A 12,239-nucleotide genomic window follows, 5' to 3' on the forward strand; every position below is an offset into this window, starting at 1 on the left:
TTAAAAATCAATTGAATGGGATGCAATCCAAACTAGAAGTCCTAACGATGAGGGTTAACGAGGTTGAAGAACGAGTGAGTGACATAGAAGACAAGTTGATGGCAAAGAGGGAAACTGAGGAAAAAAGAGACAAACAATTAAAAGACCATGAAGACAGATTAAGGGAAATAAACGACAGCCTGAGGAAGAAAAACCTACGTTTAATTGGGGTTCCCGAGGGCGCCGAAAGGGCCAGAGGGCTAGAATATGTATTTGAACAAATCCTAGCTGAAAACTTTCCTAATCTGGGAAGGGAAACAAGCATTCAGATCCAGGAAATAGAGAGACCCCCCCCCCATAAAATCAATAAAAACCGTTCAACACCTCGACTTCTAATAGTTAACCTTGCAAATTCCAAAGATAAACAGAAGATCCTTAAAGCAGCAAGAGATAAGAAATCCCTGACTTTTATGGGGAGGAGTATTAGGGTAACAGCAGACCTCTCCACAGAGACCTGGCAGGCCAGAAAGGGCTGGCAGGATATATTCAGGGTCCTAAATGAGAAGAACATGCAACCAAGAATACTTTATCCAGCAAGGCTCTCATTCAAAATGGAAGGAGAGATAAAGAGCTTCCAAGACAGGCAGGAACTGAAAGAATATGTGACCTCCAAACCAGCTCTGCAAGAAATTTTAAGGGGGACTCTTAAAATTACCCTTTAAGAAGAAGTTCAGTGCAACAATCCACAAAAACAAGGACTGAATAGATATCATGATGACACTAAACTCATATCTCTCAATAGTAACTCTGAACGTGAACGGGCTTAATGACCCCATCAAAAGGCGCAGGGTTTCAGACTGGATAAGAAAGCAGGACCCATCTATTTGCTGTCTACAAGAGACTCATTTTAGACAGAAGGACACCTACAGCCTGAAAATAAAAGGTTGGAGAACCATTTACCATTCGAATGGTCCTCAAAAGAAAGCAGGGGTAGCCATCCTTATATCAGATAAACTAAAATTTACCCTGAGGACTGTAGTGAGAGATGAAGAGGGACACTATATCATACTTAAAGGATCTATCCAACAAGAGGACTTAACAATCCTGAATATATATGCCCCGAATATGGGAGCTGCCAAATATTTAAACCAATTAATAACCAAAGTGAAGAAATACTTAGATAATAATACACTTATACTTGGTGACTTCAATCTAGCTCTTCCTACCCTCGATAGGTCTTCTAAGCACAACATCTCCAAAGAAACGAGAGCTTTAAATGATACACTGGACCAGATGGATTTCACAGATATCTACAGAACTTTACATCCAAACTCAACAGAATACACATTCTTCTCAAGTGCACATGACTTTCTCCAGAATAGAACACATACTGGGTCACAAATCGGGTCTGAACCGATACCAAAAGATTGGGGTCGTCCCCTGCATATTCTCAGACCATAATGCCTTGAAATTAGAACTCAATCACAACAAGAAGTTTGGAAGGACCTCAAACACGTGGAGGTTAAGGACCATCCTGCTAAAAGATGAAAGGGTCAACCAGGAAATTAAGGAAGAATTAAAAACATTCATGGAAACTAATGAGAATGAAGATACAACCGTTCAAAATCTTTGGGATGCAGCAAAAGCAGTCCTGAGGGGGAAATACATCGCAATACAAGCATCCATTCAAAAACTGGAAAGAACTCAAATACAAAAGCTAACCTTACACATAAAGGAGCTAGATAAAAAACAGCAGATTGACCCCACGCCCAGCAGAAGAAGAGAGTTAATTAAAATTCGAGCAGAAGTCAACGAAATCGAGACCAGAAGAACTGTGGAACAGATCAACAGTACCAGGAGTTGGTTCTTTGAAAGAATTAATAAGATAGATAAACCATTAGCCAACCTTATTAAAAAGAAGAGAGAGGAGACTCAAATTAATAAAATCATGCATGAGAAAGGAGAGATCACTACCAACACCAAGGAAATACAAACGACTTTAAAAACATATTATGAACATCTATACGCCAATAAATTAGGCAATCTAGAAGAAATGGACGCATTCCTGGAAAGCCACAAACTACCAAAACTGGAACAGGAAGAAATAGAAAACCTGAACAGGCCAATAACCAGGGAGGAAATTGAAGCAGTCATCAAAAACCTCCTAAGACACAAGAGTCCAGTGCCAGATGGCTTCCCAGGGGAATTCTATCAAACGTTTAAAGAAGAAATCATACCTATTCTACTAAAGATAGAAAAGATGGAAAGATAGAAAGAGATGGAGTACTTCAAATTCATTCTATGAAGCCAGCATCACCTAATTCCAAAACCAGACAAAGACCCCACCAAAAAGGAGAATTACAGACCAGTATCCCTGATGAACATGGATGCAAAAATTCTCAACAAGATACTAGCCAATAGGATCCAACAGCACATTAAGAAAATTATTCACCATGACCAAGTAGGATTTATCCCTGGGACACAAGGCTGGTTCAACACTCATAAAACAATCAATGTGATTCATCATATCAGCAAGAGAAAAACCAAGAACCATATGATCCTCTCATTAGATGCAGAGAAAGCATTTGACAAAATACAGCATCCATTCCTGATCAAAACTCTTCAGAGTGTAGGGATAGAGGGAACTTTCCTTGACATCTTAAAATCCATCTACGAAAAGCCCACAGCAAATATCATTCTCAATGGGGAAGCACTGGGAGCCTTTCCCCTAAGATCAGGAACAAGACAGGGATGTCCACTCTCACCACTGCTATTCAACATAGTAGTGGAAGTCCTAGCCTCAGCAGACAACAAAAAGACATTAAAGGCATTCGAATTGGCAAAGAAGAAGTCAAACTCTCCCTCTTCACCGATGACATGATACTCTACATAGAAAACCCAAAAGCCTCCACCCCAAGATTGCTAGAACTCATACAGCAATTCGGCAGCGTGGCAGGATACAAAATCAATGCCCAGAAATCAATGGCATTTCTATACACTAACAATGAGACTGAAGAAAGAGAAATTAAGGAGTCAATCCCATTTACAATTGCACCCAAAAGCATAAGATACCTAGGAATAAACCTCACCAAAGAGGTAAAGGATCTATACCCTAAAAACTATAGAACACTTCTGAAAGAAATTGAGGAAGACACAAAGAGATGGAAAAATATTCCATGCTCATGGATTGGCAGAATTAATATTGTGAAAATGTCAATGTTACCCAGGGCAATTTACACATTTAATGCAATCCCTATCAAAATACCATGGACTTTCTTCAGAGTTAGAACAAATTATTTTAAGATTTGTGTGGAATCAGAAAAGACCCCGAATAGCCAGGGGAATTTTAAAAAAGAAAACCATATCTGGGGGCATCAAATGCCAGATTTCAGGTTGTACTACAAAGCTGTGGTCATCAAGACAGTATGGTACTGGCACAAAAACAGACACACAGATCAATGGAACAGAATAGAGAACCCAGAAGTAGACCCTGAACTTTCTGGCCAACTAATATTCAATAAAGGAGGAAAGACTATCCATGGGAAGAAAGACAGTCTCTTCAATAAATGGTGCTGGGAAAATTGGACATCCACATGCAGAAGAATGAAACTAGACCACTCCCTTGCACCATACACAAAGATAAACTCAAAATGGATGAAAGATCTAAATGTGAGACAAGATTCCATCAAAATCCTAGAGGAGAACACAGGCAACACCCTTTTTGAACTTGGCCACAGTAACTTCTTGCAAGATACATCCACAAAGGCAAAAGAAACAAAAGCAAAAATGAACTATTGGGACTTCATCAAGATAAGAAGCTTTTGCACAGCAAAGGATACAGTCAACAAAACTCAAAGACAACCTACAGAATGGGAGAAGATATTTGCAAATGACGTATCAGATAAAGGGCTAGTTTCCAAGATCTATAAAGAACTTCTTAAACTCAACACCAAAGAAACAAACAATCCAATCATGAAATGGGCAAAAGACATGAAGAGAAATCTCACAGAGTAAGACATAGACATGGCCAACATGCACATGAGAAAATGCTCTGCATCACTTGCCATCAGGGAAATACAAATCAAAACCACAATGAGATACCACCTCGCACCAGTGAGAATGGGGAACATTAACAAGGCAGGAAACCACAAATGTTGGAGAGGATGCGGAGAAAAGGGAACCCTCTTACATTGTTGGTGGGAATGTGAACTGGTGCAGCCACTCTGGAAAACTGTGTGGAGGTTCCTCAAAGAGTTAAAAATAGACCTGCCCTACGACCCAGCAATTGCACTGTTGGGGATTTACCCCAATGATTCAGATACAATGAAATGCCGGGACACCCTCACCCCGGTTTGTAGCAGCAACGTCCACAATAGCCAAACTGTGGAAGGAGCCTCGGTGTCCAAAGAAAGATGAATAGATAAAGAAGCTGTGGTGTATGTATACAATGGAATATTACTCAACCATTAGAAACGACAAATACCCACCATTTGCTTCAACGTGGATGGAACTGGAGGGTATTATGCTGAGTGAAGTAAGTCATTCGGAGAAGGACAAACAGTGTATGTTCTCATTCATTTGGGGAATATAAATAATAGTGAAAGGGAATATAAGGAAAGGGAGAAGAAATGTGTGGGAAATATCAGAAAGGGAGACAGAACATAAAGACTCCTAACTCTGGGAAACGAACTAGGGGTGGTGGAAGGGGAGGTGGGCGGGGGGTGGGGGTGAGTGGGTGACAGGCACTGAGGGGGACACTTGAGGGGATGAGCACTGGGTGTTATTCTGTATGTTGGTAAATTGAACCCCAATAAAAATTATTTTATTAAAAAAAACAATGTTTTATAAACACATAAAAGTTGTTAATAGAGTAAATCCTAAGAGTTCACATAACAAGGAAAAGTTTTTCTTTTTTTTTGTATCTATGCGATATGATAGATATTAACTAAACATTGTGGTAATTATTTCACAATATATATAAATCATTTTATTATGCCATCTATCAGAAACTTATATAGTATTTTATGTCAATTATATCTCAATAAAACTGGAGAAAAAATGCTTAAGTAGTAACCAAAAAAAAATGCAACTACAAAAATGGGATAGGAATGTTTTTTATTCTATCAATATAGAGAGAAATTTTTTCAAATACCATCCATATGCCTATAAGGATGCCATAAGATAGCATTCTTATCAACACACCTTTTGAAAATATATTTTGGAAAGTGATTTGATGACATGTATAGCTAGCAGTGAATTATATATATTTTTAAAATATATAATATCTATTATATATGATATATACAAATATCTTTTGAAATTATAATTTTCTCTTCAACAATCTATTCCAGGGAATTATTCTAAAATTTAAAAAAAATTAAACTCAAAGATTTCTATTGCATAGTTAAGATTGGAAAATTCAAAATAGCCTAAATACACTAGCGAAATGTTATAAAAATAACATTCACTATTATGCAGCATTTAAGAGCTTTAATTACATGGAAAAAATGCTTACATAAGCAGAATACTAAATTGTAAATGCTATATGACCTCATATGTACAAAGAAAAATTGTTAAAACAAAATAAAGCAAAGGAAATAGGCCAAGCCTTTACCTGAACTTATGTCTACTTGATAAAATTATAAGTAAATTTTTAGCCATCAAACTTTTTGAATCTTCCAAATTTTTGTTTAAATATATATTACTTGGATAATCAGAATTTTTAAAAATTGCAACAGTGATACCTGGAATACAGAAAGTTGCAAGAATTAAATAAAAAAACTTAGAGGTAAGAATTTTTGTCACAGTGCTGGGCATGAGATGAGTTATCAGAAAGCATTGTTTTCCTTCCCTGTCAAGTAAAGATGCAGGGTAAATAGTTTAGTATTTAAAAACTCAGTCTCTGATCTCAGAGAGAACTAAATTCAAATATTGGCATTCCCATTTATTAGTTGTGAACCTTGAACAGATTAATTTATCTAATCTTCAATGCCTCACCTATAAAATAAAAATAATAGTAATATTTAACATATTGGGTTATTATGGGAATTAAATGAACTTATTCAGAAAAGGTATTCTTGGGACACCTGAGTGGCTCAGCAGTTAAGCACCTGCCTTCAGCCCAGGGCATGACCCCGGGGTCTCGGGATCGAGTCCCACATCGGGCTCCCTGCAGGGAGCCTGCTTCTCCCTCTGCCTGTGTCTCTCATGAATAAATAAATTAAATCTTTGAGGAAAAAAAAGGTACTCATTTTACCACCCGGCACAAAGCAAGCTTTCAATAAATATTAACTGCTAATATTTGTATGCCAAAGTAAAATGGCAGCTCTGGGCACAGACTGACTTTTGGATTCATGCAATAAATTTAAAAATGAGTGATGAAAATAGTCTCCCTTTAATTCCAGAAGAGGCTTAGAATTGCTTGTCAAATGGACAGTGTCAATAGATGGAATAGACTCGTTGGTCCAATATGAGAAAAGGAGTATCAAGGGAGGGAGCCGGATGGCTCACGTCATGATCCCAGAGTCCTGGGATCAAACCCCACATTGGGCTCCCTGCTCGGTAAAGAGCCTGCTTCTCCCTTTCTCTCTGCCCCCTCACTGCTTGTACTCTCTCTGTCAAATAAATAAAATCGAAAGAAAGAAAGAGAAAGAAAGACAGGCAAAAAAGAAAGGGAGAGGGAGAGAAAGAAAGAAAAAGAAAGAAAGAAAGAAAGAAAGAAAGAAAGAAAGAAAGAAAGAAAGAAAGAAAGAAAGAAGAAAGAAAGAAAGAGAGAGAGAAAGAGAGAGAGAAAGGAAGGAAGGAAGGAAGGAAGGAAGGAAGGAAGGAAGGAAGGAAGGAAGGAAGAAGAAGAAAGAAAGAAAGAAAGAAAGAAAGAAAGAAAGAAAGAGAAAGAAAGAAAAGAAAGAAGAAAGAAAGATAAAAAACAAAGAGAAAGAAAGAAGGAAGAAAGAAAGAAAGAAAGAAAGAAAGAAAGAAAGGAAGGAAGGAAGGAAGGAAGGAAGGAAGGAAGGAAGGAAGGAAGGAAGGAAGGAAGGAAGGTATCAGATGTTTGAAAAAAAAATCATCAAAACCTAAGTCCTTGGGGTAACGTCCATCCAGCTGAGGGAACCTCAGCAAGGAATCCCTATAGGGAAGCTGGCTTTGGCCCAACAAAAATTTCACAGGGACAAGTGGAGAATAAGTTTTCATTCTCATCCCTGCTAAAAGTGGCGGGGGGTGGGGGGGTGGGGAGGGACCCACATCTTTTCCAACTTCAAAAAACAAAATTTTTCCCAAATGCACTGAAAGTGAAAGCACAAGGGACAGAACTCAGAGCCCTGGGAAAAGGCTTATCTGCAGCCCTGTCTGCTAATCAATCAGTTCTTGCATCAGCTCCTTCAACAAAGGGCAGGTGCCTGTATAGCATGAATGTGGGATAGAGAAAAATATGTTCTATTTTGAGTGTGGAAATCTGAGCCAGAGAAAGTACCTTCGTAGCTTCTAGTTGAAGAAGAAACCGTTACTTTCAAAGGCTGTCAACCGGAAAGGCAAAAGAGAAAAGGTAATTTAATTGCCTTTATTTATTCTGTTCTACTATTGTCATGGTTTCTGGACCTTTATTCTAAACTACAGCATTCTCCATAAAATTTACTGAAGAAAAGTAAAATCTGAAATGGAAGGTAATATCCATTTTCCTTTTTGTTTCTTTTAAGGGAGAAAAGTAGACGGAGGATAAGCTAGGACTCTTTCTAATGAGAAAGGAGTAAACATAAATCCTCTCCAGAAGTTGAGGGTTATCATTTTTCCTAAGGTTGCACTTGATTTTTTTTTTTTTGCCTTAACTTCTAATCCCTGCTCTAGGTTTATGAAATGATATTGGTCACCAGAAGTAAAATGCAGCCACCGAGTGTCCTGTTGGGAATCTTTCCTTTCTCCTCAACCCTGGCACATACACTGACTTCAGTGGGTTTATTTTGTTTAATAATAATAAATTTATTTTTTTATTGGTGTTCAATTTTCTTCAGTGGGTTTAAATCCAAGTAGCAAGTGAGTGGGGATGAGACCTGAGATGGCAAGTCAAACATGACACAGACCGTGGTTTTCCTAGAATCTTGGAATGTCCCAGGAACAGTAAAGTTCATAAAAAGTACTCAAGCAGGGTTTAGAAGACCAGGAGGGTAAATACCTTCAAAAACAATATTCTATGATAATTATTTTTCAGATTATAAGTGATAGATGATACTCATAGAAATTTTAAGACATATTAACATGTATAAACGAAAAAAACCACGTAACCTATCATTTGACCTTGAAAAAGTTACCATTGTTATTTCTTTACAGGAATTTTTCTATCCCTTTGTATTATTTACTTTCTTTAAAGAAATGTATGTAAAGAACTACATAAACCCTTGCTACACAACTCTAAAAAATATGAAGAACTCTGTAAATCTTTACGACTCAAAGAATCAGCATTACCTTATTGCTTTTGTTAAAATTTTTTCCTTTGTGTATGGCCAACATTAGTTACCCTGTGTTACATTAGCTATACGGTGTTACATTAGTGTGGGGTCTATAACACAGCGATTCAGATTCTCTGTTATTAAAATCTTAGGATCTCAAGACCCATCCATTCCTTCTGAGAATCTGTATTTTAATGATCCCCAGAAATTCTTCTGTACTGCTATGATCAACGTATTAATTTTTTCTGCAACTCTGATTTTTGTTTAATGGATATAGAAATTTTAAAAGCTCTAGGTATCCCCAAATTGCTTGCCGGAAAAAAATATATATATTACAAGTTTATTTTCCCTCCAGCAGTTCTTCTGAGTGCCATTTCATTGTACCTTCACCAACACTGCTATCATGATTATTTACCTATGCTAATTTAAAAAGTGAAAGAAAAAAAATAAAAAATAATAAAATAATAAAAAATAAAAAGCGAAAGAAAAATTATCTTTTTCAACTTTAAATTACCAACCTTCATCTAGAAATGTGGGAAACTAACTTCCACAATTTACACTCATATCCACTTCTTTATTACACTTTACACTTTATTACACTTCTTTATTACATTCATATCCACTTCATTAAATGCCCCTTAATTTTATTGAAAAGAATATTTCCAATTTTTAAGACATTTCACCATGCAGGAATTTAAATACATATCCCAAAACATCCTATGCATTGAAAATTATACAAGAATTCAGTAGGCACTTAGTAAAATTGTGTTGTATTTTTGAAATCGTTCAGGTCAGCAATTAGCTATAAAACCAAATGAACGTTAGAAAATAAGCTTGAACTGTTGGGGATTTACCCCAAAGATACAAATGCAATGAAACGCCGGGACACCTGCACCCCGATGTTTCTAGCAGCAATGGCCACGATAGCCAAACTGTGGAAGGAGCCTCGGTGTCCAACGAAAGATGAATGGATAAAGAAGATGTGGTTTATGTATACAATGGAATATTACTCAGCTATTAGAAATGACAAATACCCACCATTTGCTTCAACGTGGATGGAACTGGAGGGTATTATGCTGAGTGAAGTAAGTCAGTCAGAGAAGGACAAACATTATATGTTCTCATTCATTTGGGGAATATAAATAATAGTGAAAGGGAAAATAAGGGAAGGGAGAAGAAATGTGTGGGAAATATCAGAAAGGGAGACAGAACATAAAGACTGCTAACTCTGGGAAACGAACTAGGGGTGGTAGAAGGGGAGGAGGGCGGGGGGTGGGAGTGAATGGGTGACGGGCACTGGGTGTTATTCTGTATGTTAGTAAATTGAACACCAATAAAAAAATAAATTAAAAAGATAAATAAATAAAATAAAATAAAATAAAATAAAAATAAGCTTGAAAGGATTGTACCAGCACATAAATGTTCAATAAATGGTAGAAAAATGACAGTTAATAGAAAGTGACCTAAATACATGATAGCAGTCAAAAAGTTAATGCTGCTATTACCAACAGTTGTTGATAATAATAGATGCTAACCTAGAAAAAGTTTTAAGTGACAGGAAAAAGCATTTTCTCGTGTTCTACCTAATATTTTAATCAGACATAGGTAAAACATGAGAAATTCTATCCAATTTATAGGCAATAAAAATAGAAAAAAGCTAGTATTGATAGTCATAAGATTTTAATTGACTGAAACACTTGGTAAAATTCAATAATTAACCTCCCTCATTTTGAAAACTCACTTAGGTGAATTCCTAGCACAGTGTCAGATGGGGCCAATCTTGTTTAAAAGAAGTTCTTGTGAACAAACTCTAAGGACTTTGGTAAAATGAAATTCAATAAAAGTCAAAAATATAAAGTCACTGCCCAAAAAAGCTAATGTCAACTTAAGTCTGCATGAGCTTCTGGAGCAAAAGCGATTATGGCCACTGTGCCCCATGTAAATCACCCAACATGAAGGGTGCTGTGCTCAGTTTTAGTAAGATCATATCTTTTTTCAAAAAAGATTTTTATTTATTTATTCATGAGAGACACCGAGAGAGGGGCAGAGACCCAGGCAGAGGGAGATGTGGGACTCGATCCCAAGACCCCGGGATCACGCCTTGGGCTGAAGGTAGACACTCAAGTGCTGAGCCACCAGGTGTCCCAAGATCACATCTTCTGAAAGGTATGAATGTTCAAAAGACGAGCAGGATGGTGAGCACCCTGGGAATCCCATCACATTGGGTTCAAGGAACCAGGAGTGGTTAGGACACATTGAGAAGATTCAAAGAGGACGTGAGTCTCTGCCTCAAGTATTTTTGAGTGCTGCTGTGGGATTCATGCTGAGCATCGGTATAATGTAAGGAAGGAATACAGATCTGCCCAGGACGGGTGCTTGCTGCCTTCCTGTGGCTCAGTCGTTACTTCTGTGGTTGGTAAAGATCAGGGAGGGCAGCGCAGGGTCCAGGTCCTGATGACTGGGGCATGTGATGGGCACGTAGGAAGTGTCGGCCTCCCTACCTGAGGCAGAAGTAGACAAGCCCGGGAGGGCAAATCAAGGTGGGAATGTGACTCAGAACGTAAGAGAAAAGGAAGTTCATGGCAGCCTTCAAAAATGAAAGCTGCTCTGCCATCCATCGAGCTCTTGGTCAGAGTCTGCAAGCCAGGTGGCCAGCCAGCAGGCAGCAGGATGGACGAGCGCTGGAGGCCAGCAGGAGGCCACTCAGGAGCTCCTGAGGTCTCCAGCTCCAGGATTCAGCAGGTCAGACCAGTAAGCAAGTGCGGCTTTGGAGCTCCCATGCTGACCCCGGATATCTCTGAGGCCAGTGAATATGAGCCACACATTAGCCCCAAAAAATAGAATGCAGCTACTCACTTAGGTGAATTCCTAGCACATGGCACATGGACCCAGTCGTCCCTCGTGCTACGAGGACAGCTGAGCACAGACACTCAGCAGGCAAGGTCAAAGGGGAATAACATTATCTAACTTGGTGAAAAATATTTAAATAATAAAAGGCTGTTAATAAATCAAAGGCTGTCACAAATAGAATTATAACACGCCAAACTGCAAAGAAGCACACCCGTAGCCCCCTTACATGTCTCTTCACTATCGTAGCTCAGTACCTTCTCTTTTTTAAAACATTTACTCTCATAACTTCTTTATCTATCTTAATTTTGTATCTTAATTTTGTATAAATGTACAAACCTGTCTCCTTACAGGAGCTGAACATTGCATATCAAAAAAGTCAGGTAAGAGTAAAATAACTAGCGTTCTTAGTACGGTATTTGGTATTTGTATGCCTTTTAACTTATTAGAAAAGAGGAGAGAGAGAGAGAGAGACCTAGAAATGAAAATGAAAAATAAAAGTCACAAAACACAATTGGACCTAAGTGGTATAATTTGAGGGGAGCTTGGGAGACACCACCTCTCTCCCCTCAGATGACGCGGTGAAGTCTGTGACAGTTATTTTATTAATTTGATGCACTTTTTTCCCTGGGATGAGGGACGTTCTGGATATATCTACCTTGAAGGTCTGTCAAAATAGTGACAGTAAAATAGGAGCCAAAAGGTATGCCCCATGTCCTGACCGTGTCGCCTCCTGGTTTGAGATCTCAGGCATTTAATCTCCTTGAAACATTATCTCTTCATATATGGAACGGAGGCAAGGATCCCTGCCCCTACGCTGCCCTCCGGGTACTGAAGAAAGCCTCCCCGGGAAGATGCATGTTAGACACAAGGGTTAACTTATTCAAACAAATCCCTTTCGAGGTACCCTCCCCAGGGGTAAGGTGCCTCCTGTGAAGCTCCTTGGAAATGAAGCCATCCACTGCCTGCTGC

This window comes from Canis aureus, chromosome 13, assembly GCF_053574225.1.
Source record: "Canis aureus isolate CA01 chromosome 13, VMU_Caureus_v.1.0, whole genome shotgun sequence".
Taxonomy (NCBI): Eukaryota; Metazoa; Chordata; class Mammalia; order Carnivora; family Canidae; genus Canis; species Canis aureus.